The 19,796-nt window shown below is 40.4% G+C and overlaps 1 protein-coding gene across 3 annotated transcripts in view; it reads right to left on the reverse strand.

The window, feature by feature from the left end:
• Nucleotides 1–19,796, reverse strand: part of RNF130 (ring finger protein 130) — a 146,194-nt gene that overhangs the window by 86,562 nt on the left and 39,836 nt on the right. The window lies entirely within an intron of this gene.

Here is a 19,796-nt window from a genome sequence, read left to right on the forward strand (position 1 = left end):
CCCATGTCTAGCCCTGATGAGAGGAAGGTTCCTTTCTTATTTAGCTCAGAGCCCTTCTGGAAATGAAACCCTTCCCGACTCGAGTCCACACTTCAACACCCTAGACTAGTTTGGTATCAGAATCCTTCCAGCTTCTAACAGCTGTCCAGAGGTTCTGTCAGAGCCACAAACTATTTTAAGGTAATTACAGGATGTTCTTAAGTCACCATTCTAGTCATTTACTTCTTTCACTTATGTAATTTCCAGGAGCAGTGATACAGTAAAGGCAAATTACTCTCTCTCCTGTGGAGCGTGAAATTACTATTTTTTTCCTCCTTCTCAGAGGGAAGTAATTTCCCATTTCCTTTCCTTTCTACACCAGTCTAGCTGCCAGTGACCCTCCGTTCTAAGCTGAAGCTGCCGGTGGTGACGTGCAACTTTCAGCACACTTCAAAGCAAAGACTGAGACTCTGGGGGTCGGAGGAAGGAGAATAAACATTTTATTTCAGGAAAGAGAAAATTATAACCACTTATTCAAACTGGAATAGGGTTTGCAGATAAATGTAAACCACCAAAACCAAACAAACACCCCACAACATGCCCTTGCAAACGCTTCTTCAATGAATACTACTACTAAAGTATTTGGTTTACATGTTTATTGTATTTGACTAAAAGAACTACCCTTATCATGTGGAGTCAAAAGAACACAGGCTGAACTGAAAAGAAATTCAATAACTGAAAGTTTTCTGAAAAATTTAACCCAACGGAACATATACCTTTTGTATTACCTTATTCAAAATTGTGCCAGCCACTTTATCAGAATAGCAGTTTATCAGAATACTGATTAAAATAATCCAAAAACAAAAAAAAACCAAAACTGCGAAATTAAAGAAAGCAACAGAGTTAACATCTAATTATCTTTGTGAAAGAAGAGTTATGGTCAGTAAGTTAGAGAAAATCACAACATAGTGTTAAACCATTTAAATTTTCCATTTAGAAAACTTAGGTCTGCGCTTTTAAAATGTTGGTCAACAGGCAACGGTCTGTGGTGTAACATACCAGGTATGGCTATAAAGTAACTGAGACGGATCCCACAAACCACACATGACAATCAGTCTCATTGCTTTATAATCACACCAGGTACAAACAGTTTTAGAAACCAGTTCTGAGGCTTCCTCTTGAAGACTCAAGCTGGAAAAGGAGCAGGGAAAGCTTCACAGGTAGCCCAGGGAACCAGTCCATGTAATTTCATTCATTCAAAGAACACTAAATAAATGAACACCACCTAGTTTCAACTGGAAAGCTGTTTGGGAAAAGAAGCATTTAATTATTTCAACCATCCATTCAACGATATTTATTGAGCACATACCATGATCAAGATTCCTAAATGTTCACATTTTTTAAAGATTTTATTTTTAAGTAATTATGTCCACCTTTAAAAAAAATTTTAATGTTTACTTATTTTTGTGTGTGTGTGAGAGAGAGAGAGAGAGAGAGAGAGAGAGAGAGAGAGTGTGTGTGTGTGTGTGTGTGTGTGTGTGTGTGTGGTGGGAGAGGGAGGGGACAGGGGATCTGAAACAGGGTCTGTGCAGACAGCAGAGAGCCCGATGCGGGGCTTGAACTCATGAACCGTGAGATCATGGTCTGAGCTGAAATCAAAGTCAGACACTTAACCTAACTATGCCACCTAAGCACCCCTGTTCACCTTTTAGAGGCAGAAAATTTACCTGCTGTGAAATAAGAGAAAACATAATATGTTAGTTTCTGCCCCGGTTCCTGGGACAAAGCTCCTAAAACACTTGCAATTTCCTAAGTGATAAGAGCATTAGGAGCATCTTTTGTTCTGCTATTTGGTCCTTGACCTTGAACCCTGACACAGGGTTTCTAAATCCCTTGGAATTTCCTGGGTGAGACAAGAATCTTCTATTCTAATGAGGGGACTCTTGGTGGGCTCCTGGATAGCTTTAGAAAGACCAGGCCATGAGGAGAAGCTTGGAACTTTTAGCCCATCCCTGCCACCCTCTGGGCAGGGGAGAGGAGCTGAAATGGAGTTAATGACTGATCACGCCTAAGGGATGAAGCTTCCATTAAAACCCCCAAAAGTGTGGGGTTTGGAGAACTTCCAGGTTGGTAAACATGTACAGGTCCTGCGAGGGTGGAGTGCCAGCAAGCCCTTTCCCACATACCTTGCCCTATGCATCTTTGGCCACTCCTCTGTATCTTTCATAATAAACCAGTAAATGTAAGCAAATGTTTGCTTGAGTTCTGTGAGCCATTCTAACAAAGTTTTGAATACTATGTGGGGGTTGCTGGGAACCCTGATTTACAGCCGGTTGGTCAGAAGTACAGATGACAACCTGGGACTTGTGGCTGGCTTTATGTGGGGCAGGGAGGGGGCAGCCTTATGGGTTTGAACCCTTAACTTATGGGATGTGATGCTAACTCCAGGCAGATGGGGTCCGAATCCAACGGAATTCTAGGACACCCAGCAGGTATGGCTAAGAATTGCTTGGTACAGGGGAAAGCCCCACACATTTGGTGACCAGAAGTGTCACAGAAGTGACACTATATGAACGGTACAGGAGACACAGGAGTGTTTTTTCCTTTATACCTGCTCTTGATTTTGTGAAAACTGCATTTACCCTCAAAGAGCAAAGGAGAATCCAACTATGCTTCAATTAAAAAAAAAAATAGCCTAAACAAAGTAATGGATAAATAAAAGGTATACCTATTATTATTATTTTTTTAAAAGAGTAAAGGAGAACCTTAAAGGGGCTGGAGAGAGGAGCCCAGTGCAGGTAGTCTCATCAGGTTAGTACAGAGGAAGAGATTGCTAGCAGGATAGGGAAGAAGGCGAAAGCAGTGCAGGTCAAGCAAAATGAAGAATCACAGGAGGATGTCAGAATACTAGCAAAATCACTCGGTTCTTAACCACTTCTGACAGTAAATCACTTAGAGAACCTGATGGTAGGAGACCTCTCCTACAAGAGAAGTCCCAATTCTACTAATTTCAGGAGAGATTTGTGGATCTCCTCACTCCCCACCCCTAGAGATGATCTGGGTTGAAAGACCCTGATTTAAGGATGCCTCTGACTCTTGACTTTTAAAGATCTGGAAGTCTTGGCCAGCTTGCAGGAGGATACTAATGCCAAAGTATAAGCTTCGAGATAAAAGCAGGGTTGGGTCAAGCAGAGACTGATAAGAGTTGAAGACTAATTAGACTACAATGATATAAACATTCAAGGAGAGGCAACATCCACCACCATTAACCCTAATCCTAATGGATATGGCCTCAGAATCCTCAGTACTTCACTTGCCCAGAAGCCAGGATTAATTTACCAGGGATGACAAGTAAGTAAAAATCTAGGGTGATCCCTGCTTTCACCTATTTGCTTAAAACTTTCTCCACTTTTATTTTTTAATGTGAATCTAGATTTCCACTGCTTGAGTTTGGCTACTTTAATAAACAGCTTTTTTTTTTTTTTTAAATTCTTTCTCCTTTTGAGAATTTTCAAACCCCAGAAGAGTTTCAAATCATGACATTTCCTCCTTAAATACTTCAGCATTATTTCCTAAGAACAAGGACACAATTAATTTATCACATTCGAGAAAGTGAACTCTGATACGACACTGTTCTGTAATATACGGGCCACAGTCAAATATCTCTGCCCAAGTCTAATGAAACCTTCAGAATTGTTTAGTGTAGGTCAGTGCAGTACCCAGGACGCAATCAGGCCTTGTGCACCTCGTGTTTAGTTGTCTTGTCTCCTTTGTCTCTGATAATCTAAAGCAGTCCTCAGTCACTTTTGGTCGTTCATGTCATTGACCTTTTTAATGAGACCAGGACATATGTTTTGAAAATGTCCCTCAATCTGGATTTGTCTGATTGTTTCTGATTACTGACCATGATTAGATATCTGAAGTAAATGTTTTTTGGCAGAAATGCCACACAGGTGATGCTGTATCTGTCCTTCTAGTGTTCACATTGGGATGTACCTGTCAAGTTTTATCTTTATTGGTGATGGTGAATTTTAACACTTGGTCAGTCTGGTATCAGCTAGATTTTTCAACTGCAGAAAAATATTTTTTTTCAGATTACTAAACAATCTATGGGGTGATGCTTCCAGATTATCTAGCTCTCCAGTAAGCTTTTATTCAGAGCTCTCAGCATCCATTAAAGCTCACTTGAATCAGTTACTACAACAGTGTTTACAAAATGGTGATTTTCTAACAGTATAATTTCTTCTACATTTGTAAAGTGCTTCTATAATCAGAGACATTAGCATATTTTTCTACTTACTTTTTTTTCCCCATTAAAAACCAGAACTGCTGGGTGGGCAATGTTTTGTAAAACAGAGCTCCCTACTTGTAGCAATTCTATTTTTTAATGAGAAAAAAAAAAGGTAAGTAGAAAAATACGGTAATGCTGCTATAATCCTGACCACAAAATCAATTTTTCGGGACCAAAGAAACCTAAGAATTAACCTCCGTTGGGCCCTGGAGTCAGAATGTCTAGGTTCAAACCCCAGCATAAAACTTAACCTCTATGAACTTCAGTTTCTTCTAAATGAGATGTTACCTGCAGGACTCACGGCAGATGCTCAGGAAATGCTACACCTCACTGAGCTAATCCCACTTCTACTATTCTTCTTCATGGAAAGCACATGAAAGCATCCTCTGGAGGAGACCAAAGAGCTCCTACCACAGAAGTTTGGAACTCCTATTCCCTCTCGTTTATCTCTTCAGTCACCATGGGAAGCACTCAGGCACCTGCTGACCACCACAATCCTCCTGGCTTCCACAGGGATCTGTACTTCAGCTCAGGGAATCCCCCAGTTGGGAGGTATCAGAAACCCACCCCCTACTGACACACGGCTTCTTCCCCTCTCCTGGGACTGAACCTTGGGGCAAGTCCAGTTCCATTGGGCAGCTGAGACTTTCACCTGAGAAAGGCTGAGGCAGGAAGAAAACACAAATGAGCTGTCTGGGGCATCAGGCCACAAGTGGAGAGAGGTGCTTTTACCATAAGCAAGCAGTTCTACTTTTTTACTGTAATCTTACCATTTTTTCTTTTTAAAGAAAACAACATCCCTGTACAAAATCCCATTTAGCAGAGGTTTTACACCTTAACAGATGAACATGTTTGTTAGGTTCAAATCAGCTGCCGAGGTTTCAAGGAATTTTCATGCTCTTAGATAATTTTAGTAAATTTCCCATAAAAAAAAGTTCAGGGAGCTGCTGTATTCCCACATAAAGCATTTGCAATGATACTTTCATAATTTCTGGTAGGTTACTATCAATGGCATCAGAGTTACTCCTATAGAAATCAATGACCTATTTTTACATGTAAAGCAGAACACTACATACTTTAGGTGAAAGAATTAAAATTGCTTTCAAGTTCTAGAATGGCTGCTGCTGAGGGAACAGGCAGATATAATTCAGGGATTTTTTTGTAACTCAGTCAAGTTGCACAGATCAGCAAAGCCTGGCGTGTCTGTGCCTCAGTGAGTCTGCTCGCAAGAGGTCTGAGGTCTTCTCTTCACTCTCCCTTTCACTGACTTAAGTCCTTCTCAAATGTTTATCTACCGCATTTCACTGCTTCAAACCCAGTACTTATTCTTCTCCGACTCCTTGAAGAACTCAAGGGGGAAAAAAAGGATATGCTACGTTCTTTTATGAAATGAATACATCAATAAATCTGACAGAGGCAGATGACAGGTTATAGCAATTACAAACATCCTGCTGAGATCTGTCAGTGTTTTTTCTAAAACCTAATTTGTCATACCACTCTGTTCAAAGCCTTTGATATTTGCAAGAACATGGACGGATCTAGAGGGTGTTATGCTACATGAAATAAAGCAGACCAAGAAAGACAAATGCCTTATGATTTCACTCATATGTAAAAAACAAAACAAATGAACAAACAAAAACCAGACACTTAAATAGAGAACTGGTAGTTGCCAGAGGGGAGGGGGGCTGGGGGATGGGGGAAATAGGTGAAGGTGACGAAGAGGTACAAGGTCCCGGTGATAAAATAAGTCACAGAGATGAAAAGTACAGCATAGGGAATACAGCCAGTAATATTGTGATAATACTGTATGGTGACAGATGGTGACTACACTTGTGGACATGACAATAGGCACTCTTAATGGACCAAATGAAACTGGTGGTCACGGGACCAAAAGAGTGGCTCATGTGGCCCAAGCAGAATGGAGGCACGGCACTCAGAGGAGGAGGAGAACTGGGAGAAAACGGAGCTAGGGCTCAACTGGAAGCTTCCACAAAACCAAAGGTCAGGAGGACAGGAGGGGAAGGGAAGAAGCAATGGTTGGAGAACAGGACACACTGGACCTGAGACCAGAGATGTACCTCTGGGACATACCAGACAATGGGGTTTTAGGTTAGGCCCTTTTCATGTGGATTCTGCAGCTGGCCAGGATGACGGCAGCACTGTGAGTGGGGGAAATGAGTGTGTGGGGCATGAGAATGAAGGGTGAAGTTCTGTCACTGTGAAAGTGTACTGGTTTGAAACCAGCTGTACTGAATGGAGAAAACATTAGCGTTGTGGCATCCATTTGGCGCCCATGGTTGCACGATGCTGATGAGTAGCTCTTATTGTGCTCAAGTTGAACCTGAATCTCCTGCCATGAGGCCGACATTCAGGGGCTCAATGTGTGAGCTGCTGAGCGACTTCAAAGTCACTTGATAATTCCTGACCGATATTTGGCTGCAGTCCATCCTCAGAAAGAATGAGGGTCTACTAAACCCTCATTCCTTGATTCCTCCAGCAGGAAGTTCTTCAGACTCACACCAAGTAGAGCAAAGGCTCCACACCCAGTGCTCAAATGCCAGTTTCTTTTCTTACTCCATCTCCTGTGTGTACTCATCATGTAATCTGTTTGTTTCTCCCAAGTCAAAAAAGGAAAGATGGTAGGAACAAGCCTGGCATGGAAGAGAAAGCCACTTTTCTCTTTCATCTAGAGGCAGAAAGGGAGGGAGGGGTACCTGGGAAGACAATCACTGGTCAGCAGAGTCACAGAATCTTCTAATTAAGAGAGATCTTAGGGGTCCTCTTCAACACAATACAAATAACTTACCATTTTAGGTAGCTAGTTCTATGCACAGGTAGTTTTAAGTACGAGAAAGGTCTTCCCCCTAATTAAAATCTTGATTCCTAAATGCCCATTCGTGGCTCTTGGTTCTCTTCTCTCAAGAACCACCACCAAATAAATAAACTGCATTTCACTTATCGATGGTATAAAATATCATCAACTGTGAGGTGTATCGAAACTGTGAGGTGTATCGTATATACCATGAAAAAAATCCTGCCAATATGTTGGAAGATGCTGGCAAATGTAAGAAACACTCCAACTTCAAGCTGTACATCATGGAATGGAAGAAAATTCCTCTTCCGTGCAACAGTCCTTCAGATAGTCAAAGACATCTCTGGTACTCCACTTCGGACTTTTCTCCATATTAACTAGTCCTAGAATCCCAAATTATTCATTTAAAAAAATTCTTTTTAAATGTTTGTTTATTTTTGAGAGAGAGAGAGAGAAAGAAAGAAAGAGAGCAAGCAGGGGAGGGACAGAAAGAGAGGGAGACACAGAATCCAAAGCAGGCTCCAGGCTCTGAGCTGTCAGCACAGAGCCTGAAGCGGGGCTTGAACTCACGAACCGTGAGATTATGACCTGAGCTGAAGCTAGATGCTTAACCAACTGAGCCACCCAGGCACCCCTAAAAAATATTTTTAAAGAACCTGACATAGAAAAGCTGGAAGTATTGTATGAAAATCTCTCTTCCCCAAACCATTCAAGAGAAAGTTACTGGCGTGATGGGTCATCCCCTCCAAACACTTAGTGTGTACTCTCCTACAAACAAAAACCATTTGTGGACAGAGTACAACCACTCAAACCAGGAAATGAACACGGACACATTACTACTGCCTCATCTCAGAGTCCATTCAAGTGTCCCCAATTCCCAACAAGGTTCCTTGGAGCAGGTCCGGATCGGAGCCACGCACTGCATTCAGCCATCACATCTCATGACTCGCTGTCTGTCTGGTACAGACTTTCCTTGATGTCCATGACTTTGACACTTTTGAAGATTATATACAGCCCAGTGACTCTGCAGAATGTCCCTCATTCTGGATTTATCTGGTGTTTCCTCAGGGCTAGATTCAGGTCATGCACTTCTGGCAGCAACATCAAAAGAAGCGATGCTGTGCTTTTTCCGGTGTGTCCTACCAGGTGGTGGACAGTTATGACACATCCCAATACTGATGAAATTCACTTTGATCATGTGGTTTTGTACAAGTGATGTTCTCCAGGCATTTCCACTGCAAAGTCACTCTTCTCCCCCTTTGGAATTAATAAATATTCTGTGGGGAGGAGGTATTTTGAGAGTAGGTAAAATATTGCATTCCTCATCAAAATTTCAATTTACTCTTTTACTTTTTAGATTAGTATGAACTCATGTTTCTTATTTTACTTAATGGGCTAAAATCATTACTAGCATTATTCACTTTGATGCTCAAATTCTAAATGGTAAAACACTGTTTACAGATTTTTTTCCATCCTGTTCTTTTGTGGACATTTTTTCAATGCCTTTTATTAAAATAAAATGCTAAAAATGCTAAAAATGAATACAACCCATCCAATATCAAGAGCAGCATGAGGCTAACCTCTCCCTACATCTGAGTATTATGAATATCATGATATTCTGAAAATTGTGTTCACAAGGATACGGTCTGAGTTTTCAACATATTTTTAGCAGCCATGGCTCACGTTAGTGTACGCAGAGCTTATAGGATGGAAGGTTCCCACTTGGAACTGTTACCTAAGCCAGGTCTCCATGAACCCGTTACTAATTTTTTGAACCCACCTACAGGTTCACTCAATAAGTATTTTCTTTTTGTTGTTACATGTGTTCCAAGATCCACCTAGTTTTGTGTTATTTTCAAGCTAAGATACTTACATTTGTATTTTCTTACAAGTTTTCGATAAAAGAATTTTAAATGGGAGGAGAAAGAAAGGTTAAGTACTGAGTGGGGCGTTCCACCCAGGGAAGACATGCAAGGGAAGCAGCCTCTGTCAGCTGGCACGCTGACCATCGGCACTCTAAAAGCCTTCAGAGCTGTTATTTGTGTTTAAAAATCTGTAAGTCTGAGAGCTCTGTGATCAACAAGAAAACGGATGGTGGGAGGTGGGAGCCAGCTTTCTCACTTTTCAAGTGGCAGTTTAAGGTAAGCAAGGGCCTAGCATGATGCAAGTGGTCATGGATTAGGGTTGGTGACATCGGGATGAACGCATTCTTAGCTTAATACAGACACAGAAGGTTACACACAACAGTACTTATGGATACGTGTATGTACAAGGGCTGGAATACATACATAGATCTCCTTGCTCTGTCAGCTGAGAGGACCCAGAAGCAACAGAACCTCATAGTAATGAGCACATCTAATGCCCAGAGCTTGGCTTCTAGTGTCATTCTCCAAAACCAGAAACCAGGCTTCCTGGGAGAAATGGCTGATTCTCGGGCTGGGACAGAAACTATATATAGGACGAGCCCAGAGCATCTCACAGCACCAGAAAGGAAGAAAGTGCTCAAAAACAAGACAAACAAAAAACCAATACCCATGGTAATGGGTGCATGTCAAAGGACGCAGGAGCCAAGTGAAAGAGCTCCTAATGGCCAAATATAATTTAATTTGAGCAACAAAAATAAGCCCAGTATTATATTACAATACGAAGTATAAAATAAATATCCATGAGTCCAAACTGATATAAATAAATGACTGAACAAATTTATAAGTAGAGAAGAAACAAATTATCCATGCAGAATAATTCCAGATAAGTAACATTCTGCCCTAAGGAGGGGAAGCTGAACTTCCCCCTCCTTAAGTGTGGGCTGTGCATGGTGACCTCCTTTATGGAAGAGAGAGAAGAGGAGGAGCTTTCCAGTGGAGAAGGCTGAAAACACACCTGACAAACACCAGGTGACCAAAGTCTACACCAACAGTGATCATTCATGGTGATAATATGTATCCTTGATAGGATGTTGAGAATGACACTTTACTCCTGTGGTCTTCCTCTCAAAAACCCACGTCCTCAGTCTAATCATGAAAAAAAGATCAAATAAATCCCAACTGAAGGACATCCTTCAAAATACCTAACAGCACTCCCCAAAACCGTCAAGGTTATCAAAAACAAGGGAAGTCCATGAAAGTGTCACAGCCAAAGACTAAGGAGATACAACGACATCCCCTCCTGGATAGGACCCTGGCACAGGCGGAGGACATTATGTAAAAATTAAGGAAATGTGAATCAAGTACAGACTGTAGTTGATGATGATGTACTTATACTGATCGGTTCATTAATTATAACACACGTACCACACTGTAAGATGTTAGTTACATAATAGAGGAAACTGGGTGCAGGTCTATGGGAATTCTCTGTATTATCTCTGCAATTTTTTTTTTATAAATGTAAAACAGTTCTTAAAAAAATACAGTTTATTTTTTAAAAAAAGACTCATTACATAAAAGAACATCTTTCCATCAGGAAAAACGGAGGCTGGAAAACAAAGTCGCAACACTTTTTAAGGTGCTGAAAGGAAAATACCATCAACTCAGAATTCTGTGTCCATGTTCTTGAAAAATGATGTCAGAAAAGGCACTTTCGGATAAACGATGAGAGACTTCATTCCCAGCAGATCTGCATTATGAGAAATGGTAAAAACTACCTACGTTGACAGGGAAAGGACACCAGACAGAACCTGGGACCAGGGAGACAGAGGAACAAGGACACCAGACATGCTACTCTGTGGGTAAATATAAAAGCCTATCGTTTTTCTTTCATCATTTTGCCATTCCCATCCTCCCCGCCCTCTACCACCACCGAGGGACCCCCTTTCATTCCTCCTCTACACATCCCACAGACTTGGGAGTGTGACAGTGGGTCTCAGAGGGGCAGAAAAGGCCTCTCGGGACAAGTCCGCAAACTCTGGGGAAGGGTTTTATACTGCCACACAGACGGACAGGTGTCATTGGCACTAGGGAGGCATGGGCCTGGGAGATTAAACGCTATATAACACCAAGGGCAAACCTGCAGAGCAAAGAATTATCCTGCCTCAAATATCCCTCACTCCCCACACCCTAAAAACCCTGACCTGACGAGCACGAACACTGTAAGGCATCAGTCAGGGTTGGGGCCTCCTCACCGGGCCTCGAAGGCATGCCACCACCATCCCTAGTAGCCTGGCCTGTGGGACTCACTCTGAGCTTGCAACTGCAAATCCAGGTCAGCAGCATGTGAACAGCTATCAAGTAAGAAGTGTCTTCCATCCTGTAAACTTTGGAATGGATTTCTACGCTATTCTAAACCTCTGTCAATCCCTTATATGATTCTGGCTTCCTCCTCTCTTTCACTGCTGGTGAGGAAAAGATAAGCACAAGAAAGGTAAAAAGGCAAATCAAGTGATGAGTTTAAGCAACCGTCTTGGGATACAGAGCCTGCAAGGTCAGAAGGCTAGTAGATACATTGTCTCAAGTCTCTGGCAGATGGAGGGGCTTCACCGCCACGTAAATTAAGATTCAGAGAAGTAAAGGAAAACTTCAGAGCTTCTAGAAAAGTTTCTGAATGGAATCATCAGCAGTTATTCTTTTACAAGTGATTTTTATTTTTAAAAAGCTACTGCTTAAGTGTTTCAGTTTTTTTGTTTTTTTGTTTTTGTTTTTTTTTTTTAGTTTTTATTTCAATTCCAGTTAGTTAATATGTAATGTTATATTAATTTCAGGAGCACAAAATAGTGATTCAATACTTCCATACATCACCTGGTGCTCACAATGACAAGTATACTCCTTAATCCCCATCACCTATTTCCGCCATCCCCCACCCACCTCCCCTCTGGTAACCATCAGTTCTCTATGGTTAAGAGTCGGCTTCTTGGTGTGTCTCTTTTTCCCCTTTGCTTATTTGTTTCTTAAATTCCACACATGATTGAAATCATGTGGTATTTGTCTTTCTCTGACTTATTTCACTTAGCATTATATTCTCCAGCTCCATCCATGTCATTGCAAATGGCAAGATACCATTACTTTTTATGGTTGAATAATATTCCATTGTGTATATATACCACTTCTTTATCCATTCATCAATCAATGGACATTTGGGTTACTTACATAACTTGTCTATTGTAAATAATGCTGCTATAAATATAGGGGTGCATGTATCCCTCTGAGTTAGTGTTTTTGTATTTTTTGGGTAAATACCCACTAGTGCGACTGCTGGATTATGGGGAGGTTCTATTTTTAACTTTTTGAGGATTTTCCATACTGATTTCCACACTGGGTACACCAGTTTGCATTCCTACCAACAGTGCATGTGGGTTCCTCTTTCTCTGCATCCTCGCCAATACCTCATTTCTTGTGTTGCTGACTTTAGCCATTCTGACAGGTGTGAGGTGACATCTCACTGTAGTTTTGATTTGCATTTCTCTGATGATGAGTGGTGATGAACATCTTTTCATGTGTTTATTGGCCATTTGGATGTCTTCTTTAGAAACATATCTGTTCATGTCTTCTGCCCATTTTAAACTGGATTATTTGTATTTTAGGTGTGGAGATTTAGAAGTTCTTTATATATTTTGGATACCAACCCTTTATCTGATCTGTCATTTGCAAATATCGTCTCCCATTCCGTAGGTTGCCTTTTAGTTTTGTTGATTGTTTCCTTTGCTGTGCAGAAGCTTTTTATTTCAATGAAGTCCCAATAGTTTATTTTTGCTTTTGTTTCCTTTGCCTCAGGAAACACATCTAGAAAAGAGCTGCTACAGCCAATGTCAAAGAGGTTACTGCCTATGTACTCTTCCAGGATTTTTCTGGTTTCAGATCTCACATGTAAGTCTTTAATCCATTTTGAATTTCTTTTTGTGTATGGTGTAAGAAAGTGGTCCAGTTTCTCCAACATGTCACTGTCCAGTTTTGCCAATACCATTTGTTGAAGAGACAGTCTTTTTCCTACTAGATATTCTTTCCTGCTTTGCCAAAGATAAAGGTCATGGGTTTATTTCTGGGTTTTCCATTCTGTTCCATTAAGTGTTTCAATTTTACCTTTTTTTTTTTTTTTTTTTTTTTTTGCTAATTCTGAATTTTCTAAAGAGTGTATGGATCACATGGAGAAATATCTGCCAACTCCGGCAAAAAGATACACACAATTTAAACACTTACTTCCTGCCACAGCAGTGCATTTAAACTGCAGGCTCCATCTTTTCTGAGGCAATTAAATCCATATTCAGTAAGATCCAAAAAACTTTAAACACTAAAATAACAGTATGACTATTATTTATTTTTTGATGTTTTTTTTTTTAAAGGATAAAGATACTAGATTAACACTAAGTGGCCCAAATTATTGATATTTAAAGATATTTTGCAGGATGTTTAGATATACCTTTACTGGCTTTCATAAAGTCATCTTTTTATATTCACAAAGTGAATTTTGATATTTTACAAAGTGTGATATTTTTTAATTTATTGCTACACAATAAACATAGAGCTATGTAAGTTTTTTTTTTTTTTTTTTTTTTTTAAGAGAATATGATGGGAAAAAAGATGAAGGGCCATTCAGCAAATCCTGTTCAACCAGCCAAAGGAACAGTAAGAAGGACCTGATACTGCTGATTGGTAAGATTAAAAAGCAACATTATTATTTGGTTACATCTTTATCTAAATTACATTTTCCTACTAACAGTGAAAAGAATGTCCACAGATTTATCCACAGATTCTTACAGACACACAGATAGAAGTATAAGACATTTCCAACTTGATGATTTGATACAATTTAAGACTGTTAAACGGTAACAGAAAAGCCTATATAAATTTTTAAAGTCCAAGAAAATAAATCCTTAACTTTCAGACAAATGTACATTATTTTAAACTATCCAAGAGCCCATAACTTCCCTTTTATATATACTACCACACATCCGCTAACTACATTACAAAGAACTCATTCTACTAACTAGAGGTAACAAATAAAACCACAAATTGAGCTGTCTTTCCTGTCAATGATGTCACAGACACTGCACTGGGAAAGATGTCCTTCAGGCCGCAGATGAAGGGCATTCATTAGAACCAACACAAGCAAGCTCTTGAAACATCACTGACAAAGGAAGAAAACAAAATACTGGTACTTAACACTGTAATTTTTAAATCAGTTATAAACTCTATCCTTAAATGGAAGGAAAAGCTCAATAAAAACTAAATATTTTAATAAAATAATTTCAATGCAGTACACACTTATTTTGCTCAAGGCATTCTGCTGACCACTGCAGACAATGGGAAAGGCACACTTTCACATAAAGAAATGAGCAGTCTTTTCCCTTCTGCCAATCAAATACGCAAACAACAACATAAAAGGAGAAGGGTGGTACTGTCAGAGCGGTACAAAAAAAGGCCCTCTGAAGACTGCAGAGGCTTTCAACTGTAAACTCACTGAGGGCATCATCCAGGTGTCTTTTGGTTTTGGACTCTTACCAATTCGTATTAGTTCACATTACAATGCACAGCACAGAGGGGTACAAATCTAAGGTTTCTTGACTAAAATGGAGGGTAGGCAGAATTGACATGCGAGCAGGGGAGGGCTAAGACATGGATCTTTGGGTCCACTCCAGGAGATTATGGGTTATAAGTTGCAGGGGGCATCCAGTGCCGCTGGTGCAAGGGTCCTGGAACTTCAGGTGGGCAGTGCCACCCCACAGGGAGAGAAGGGGGTCTGTGGAGGGACAGGGGCACACTGATGAGCCAGGACAGCAAGCGCTTCTCAGCATGTAAGGAGTACAGCAGAAACAGAAGAGCAGAGAGCTGTGGCATGTTGAGCATTGTTGCACTGAAATGCCGGAGGCTGGAGAAAGTTTGAGATGATGTATGTGCCGAGCCTGTGCTGTTTAATCTCACCCTCTTCCCATCCATCCCAGTCTCACTTGGCTCTGGGCTGAAACAGGATCTTCCTGTAACCAATGTCTCACTGACACCATGAGAAATGCTAATCAGCCAGGGGCCAGTTTCCCAGGGCCTTCCTGCTTCCAGGCTCTTCCCCTAGGGGGAGGCGACCCATGCTTTGTGGGACCTATTTCCCCACTAGTCCTTCCCTCTACATCCCAAACCCGATGCCTCCTGCTGGGTTTCCCAAGCCCACACTTAGGTGCCAGAGAGGCCAGGAAGAACTTTCTAGCTGCTCAAGACAGCAACCATCTACGGAGAAGAGCTGCGAACTGCCTAGTGCTGTGGCCTGGCCAGTGTGTGACACCACACTGCAGGGCCCCTTGCAGAGCACTGGGACCGAGGAGGCACTCGAGTTAGGTGACATCAGGCTTGCCGGCCGAGAACTACACTTCCTTTGTCTTTCCAAATCCCTGCCATCACTAATAACTGGTCCTTACCTTGGGCACATGTCTGCTTTGAGGATGAGGCCTTTTAGCCCAATTCATTATTACCCTGTCCACCCCTTTAGCCAAACTCCCCTCACTCTCCAGTACCTAAACTTTGTGTTTTTCCCACCTCAGAGCCTTCACCCCTGAGGATTCTTCTGCCTAGAAGACTCTCCTCAACTTGTGATTTCCTATTCAAATGTCATTTCCTCAGGGTGGCCCTCTCTGATTCCGTGGATTTAAGTCTCCTTCATAAAGACTTTTCATCATAATTTTTTTTAATGTGTATTTCTTTTGAGAGAGAAAGAGAGAAGAGAGAGTGCACGCACACGAACAGGGCAAGGGCAGACAAGAAAGGAAGGAGACCCAAGCAGGCTCTGCACTGTCACCAAAGAGCCCGACGTGGGGCTCAAACCCACGAACCATGAGATCACAACCTGAGCCGAAATCCAAAGTCAGACGTTTAACCAACTTAGCCACCCAGGCACCCCCATAATTATGATTTCTAATTCAGTGTTTATCATCTCTGCTTGATTTTAACTCCATGAAAGCAGGTATCATGTGGGTCCTGTTTACATCAGGAGAACTGACAGGAGCTCAGAAAACTATGCTGATGAATTAGCATATAGAACCCAAATCCCTCTGCTTGCTGTCAGTGGGCCCACAGCCTCATTTTCTACCATTCATCCTCAGACTCCTGCCCCTCCAGGCAGGTTTCTGACTCATATGATTACCCTACAGACTGTCTTTGGTCAAATCCTGACCACCATTTAGGGCCCAGCACAATGAAAGCCTCCACTGTGAAGTCCTCTGATAAGTTCCTTCCAGCCATCAGAGTAAGTCTTCCTTGGTATCCCTAGGTCTTATCCTGTTAAGTCAGCACTCAGTGGGTCCCAATTATTTCCTGCATGTTTGTCTCTCTGTTGGAGTAAATGTTCCTTAAGAGCATGTACTTGCATATACTTCTTCTGTAGATCCCTACAGTGTCCATCACAGAATGCTTGGCACAGAACAAATGTAATTTAATACGTGTTGATTAATTATTTTATACTAAGACCAGAAGAATGAAGAAAGTATACTCAGAAATTAAAAAAAATAAGTACTAGTCTTAGAGAAACATATTGATTTCATAATTACAAAAGAGATAGTGCTCACTCTATAGGCACAAGAATAAAGAATAACAAAAACGGCACAATTTAACAAATTCGTTATCGCAATAAATTCACAATCATCCTGTTAGGTGATTAGGCAGGTGCTCTCACTGTTTTACAAACGAAGCCAATGGTTTATCCTAGAGCCCCAAAGCCAGTCGTCAGTGGGTCTAGGACACCAATTCCAATCTTGTGACCATCAATGCCAAACTCTTTTCATTATTTTATAGGATTTTGTTTTTGTAACTAAAAAGATGAGAATGCCATGGCAAATTACAGGTCAGTGACACACCCTTAAATATGATTCTGAAAGATGAATAAAAGAGTGGGATTCCTATAGAAACAGAGATCTGTAAGACAAAATACCCCACAGTGTTTTTATGAGGTGATGAATATGTTAACAAATGCACCACCACTGGAGAAGAGACTGAAACCAAGAGTGAATTCTGTTTGGAAAACAGAAGACAGAACAAACGCCTAGGGGCTCAAAGAAGAAAGGGCAAAAACTCTTATGGAGAAACATCTCAAACCCTTTCACACCCCATAATGAGCTTGTTTGCACAAAATGGCATTTTAATTTTTCTCTAATTGAAAGTCAAAATTAGGAGCGCCTGGGTGGCTTAGTCAAGCGTCTGATCCCCTCAGGTCATGATCTCACGGTTCCTGAGCTCAAGCCCCAAATCGGCCTTTGTGCTGCCAATTTAGAGCCCACTTTGGATCCTGTCTCCCCGCCCCCCTCTCTCCCTGCCCCTCCCTTGGCTCAAGCATGTGCTTTCTCTTTCTCAAAAATTAACATTTTTTTAAAGTAAAAATTAAAATTGTTTTTCAGAAATCTTTTCAATGAATGGATTTACTTCCACTGCTTTTAAATACAAACATGCTTTCATTTAAATAATCTATGTAACTTTTCAGATTAAATAAACTACACCAATCTAGAGCAGTTCGGATGCAATAAAGACTTTCTAACTCTAAAAATATATAACTAACCTCTGTGTTTAGGTCATGACTCAAGAGTTAATCTTTTTGTCTCAAACACACAGGCACTTAGCATGTCTCTACGCAAGCAAAGTGACTGTCTTTATTTTCACATTTTAATTGCTTGCATTTTAATATCATTCTATCCTTATATGCTCTTTAATGTCCTACCCTAAATACTTAAAATGAGAACCAAAGTCACAAGAGATCACCTCATGAATACTTACTGTAAGTTTCTCAAAGTAAGAATACGTAAGGGCATACAACTCAAAGAAAACTTCCAGTTTAAGAATCTTTGTGTTGCTTCTGAACTTTAGCCTGCATTACACTTTTTTTTTTTAAATGTCTACACCCAATGTGGGGCTCAAACTCATGACCCTGAGATCAAGAGTCACACGCTCCGCTGACTGAGCCAGCCAGGCACCCCTGAACTTTTGAACAACAGCTGAATGAAGTATAACTTACATGCCATCACATCCACTTTTTGTAAAGTATAAATTCGATGGTTTTAATAAATTTATTGGGGTGTGCAACCACCACCACAACTTAGTTCTAGAATATTTCTATTATCCCCAAAAGTTCCCTCATGCCCAAATGGTTAATCTTCACACCCAGCCCCCAACCCACACACATCCACTGACCTGTGCAGCTTCTGTCTCTTTGTGACTTTTCTAGACATTTCACGTAAATGAAATCACGCTATATGCAGAATACATGCATTTCATGTGGCATAATGCTTTTGAGACTTATTGTTGTTGCAGGTATCTGTAGTTAATTCCATTTAATTGCTGAACTGTATTCTGTTCTATGCATGTGCCATGTTTTGCTTCTCTACTCACCAGCTGATGAACATTCACATTGTTTCCACTATTTTAGCTATTGTAAATAACGCAATGAGTATTCACGTACAAGTTTCTGTGTGTATATTTCATTGTTTTCTTTTCTCTTGGGTAGATTCCTAGGAGCAGGACTGCAGAGTCATATGGTAAATTTATGCTTAACTTAAAAAAAAAACCCTTCCAAACTGATTGTACTATTTCACATTCTTACCAACAATACATGAGGGTTTCAGTTTACCCACATCCTCAATAAAACGTGGTAATATCTGACTTTTTTTATTATAGTCATTCTAGAGGTATGAAATAACATCTCATTGTTGTTTGTTGTTTTGATTGTTTTCTAATGAATAATGAAACGGTTAATCATTAAATCCTTTGCCTGTTGTAAAATTAGGTTGTCTTGTTATCAATTTATGAGTTCTTCATATACCAATCATTTATCAGATCTATGAGTCAGAAATCTTTTCTCCCAGTTTGCGGCTTGTCTTTTCATTTTCTTCATGGTGTCTTCTGAATAACAAGGTATTTTACTTCTGATGACTAACACTGTTTTTGTCTTTTATGGATAGTGCTTTTTGAGTAAGAACTTTCTGTCCCAAATCACAAAGACTTTCTCCTATGATTTCTTGTACAAGTGTATATAGTTTTACTTCTTACATTTTGTCTAATATCTATTGTGAGGTAACTTTTATACAGTATAAGGTAAAGGTCTTAGTTCCTTTTTGTCTTTTGCATCTGGCAAACAACTCTTCTGGCACCACCTGCTGAAAAGACTATCTCTTCCCCACCAAAATGTCATGGCACCTTTGCTGAAAAGCAATGGAGTATAAAAGAAGGATTTTACTTCTAGACTTTCAATTCAGATCCATCGGTCTAAATGCCTATCCTTTACGCCAATGCCGCAATGCCCTATGATTACTGAAGTTTTTAAATCAAGTAGCATGAAGCCTTTCAACATCGTTGTTGTTCTTCAAAATTATCTGGGCTACCCTAAGGACTCTGAATTTGAGGACTCTCTTAACAATTTCTACAAAACATCCTATTTCGAAAGCTTTCAGTTATTAATTCTTGAAATATTTTTTCCTGTCACTTTCTCTCCTCTCCTCTGGGAGAGGGTCCCACAGGCCTTTGAGCTTCTGTTCATTTTCTTCAAAAATTTTTTTAAAACTTGTTCTTCAGAGTGGATAATCTCTATTGCTCTATCTTCAAGCTCACGGATTCTTTCTTCTGCTATTTTGATTCTGTTGCTCAAGTCCTCGAGTGATGTTTTTCATTTCCAAAATCATACTCTTCAATTCCATGATTTCTACGTGGCTCTTTTTGGTAAGTTTTACATCCTTTATTGAGAGTCTCTATGCATTGGCTCATTGGTGCCATTCACTGTTATCATGTTTTCCTTTACTTCTTTGAGCATACTTAACATTAATCC

This window comes from Neofelis nebulosa, chromosome 1 (assembly GCF_028018385.1).
Source record: "Neofelis nebulosa isolate mNeoNeb1 chromosome 1, mNeoNeb1.pri, whole genome shotgun sequence".
Taxonomy (NCBI): domain Eukaryota; kingdom Metazoa; phylum Chordata; class Mammalia; order Carnivora; family Felidae; genus Neofelis; species Neofelis nebulosa.